Source organism: Syngnathus acus, chromosome 14 (genome assembly GCF_901709675.1).
Source record: "Syngnathus acus chromosome 14, fSynAcu1.2, whole genome shotgun sequence".
NCBI lineage: Eukaryota > Metazoa > Chordata > Actinopteri > Syngnathiformes > Syngnathidae > Syngnathus > Syngnathus acus.
The window spans coordinates 1,457,086-1,458,787 of record NC_051099.1 but is presented as its reverse complement, the minus strand read 5'-3'; positions in this window follow the sequence as shown (position 1 = coordinate 1,458,787).

Below are 1,702 nucleotides of genomic sequence, written 5' to 3'. Positions count from 1 at the left end.
GATCAGCCCCACTTTACGTGAAACACGCTCAAGACTCCGCCTATTGGCGTCATGAAAATGTAGTTTCTTTGTAGGGACGTCGTCGTTTCGTTAAAAGCCCTGAAGGGGGAAAAGGGACTACATTTCCGGGCTTGGAGCGTGGAGCGTCATTTTCAACGAAGGCTTTTGAATGTATGCACACTCACTTGCTTTATTTAATTTAGAATGCATAGTTGAAGCGGTCCTGACGTCTAGTATCACTTGGGATGGACGTGTGTTGTGTAAAAAAAATGATGAATTGTTGCAGGCCAGCACAATTCTGTTTGCAGTACTTTAGTGACCTCTAGTGGCAGATTTGTCAATTGCATGCATTCATTCATTCATTCATTCATTTGAGATTACTTATCCAGGTAAAGGATTTTCTTTTGCAATTTTCTAGTCTAGGAATGTTCCATGATTCTCTATAATGTGCAAACTTGTGTAAAGTTCACATTGTCATTTAGAAAGTCTCATAACAACAACCCAGAATTGGAAATGTGAATACCACATCCAAAGTTGGAAATTCAAGTTCTCAAAAGCAATTTCAGAATGAGGTACAGTGAACACCTCATTTGCATTTTCTCCTTGGAACGAACGCAAAGGTCAGCCAATGAATTAATTGCGAGACGAACAGTTCTCGACAGGTTGAACAGGCCAATCGTGTGAAGGCTCTCTGCTCATTAATTAGTGAGCCGCATGGGTGTCATTGTTTAAACCAATTTTATTAAATGTGGTTTCATCCATTCATTCCCCTTAGGCACAGACAAATGACATGCAAGAGAAAAGCTAGAAAGCATTTAGTTTATGACAACAAAGACATTAGTCAGTCATGGAGCCAATTTCTGGACATTTTTAAATCTTTTGACCCATATGTGCACCTTTACTACTAAAGCCTATAATGGTCCATAGCAATATTTCCCAGACAGGAGGACATCAGCACACAAATGAAAGGAAGATCAGACATTTTGGAAATCTTGAATGTTTGTCATAATCCACATCATAATCCCTGTTTAATGAGCCATGAGACAAACAGCAGCCACTCTGCTTCCTGTTTCATGTTCCACTGAACTTCCTAATTCTCTCTACTTGTTTTGAAATACAAGTCAAGCGTGTGTAGTCCCCAGATGCATATGGCGGGCACTGTATGACAAATATTATTTTCACCCAACATGATCCTTGAGAAAGCCGTCAACACATTTTGTTTTGCGGCTGTGGCAAAGCAAGCAGCAGGTGTGTTGCTGTTGGCTTTTGTCACAACTGGTTAACACCTCTCATTATTTCTCATGCTTGCTCGGCAGCTGAGACACAGATGAGTCATCAGATGCAGAGGGTGACAAAAGTATTGGGCCATTACGAATGAATGTGAAAATGTGTTACAGTCTTAAAAAAATGAAATTAATACAATATATTAATTGCATTGCTAAATTACATAAAATGCAAAAAATAGTAATTGTACAATAAAGGAGTTACAGAAGCTTTTGGGTTATCATAGCCAAGGTGATCCACTAATATGCTTTACTGCAGCTTTAATGAAATATTAATTACTGAAATGAGACGTAAGAAAGATCCCACATGACTAATCAATGCAAAATGTGGGTTTATGTTGTATCCTTTTTCTATCAGTAGAGGGAGCCACTCTCCCATGTTTTTCATACTGAGTCCGTCTGCAAGCACGACACGTATG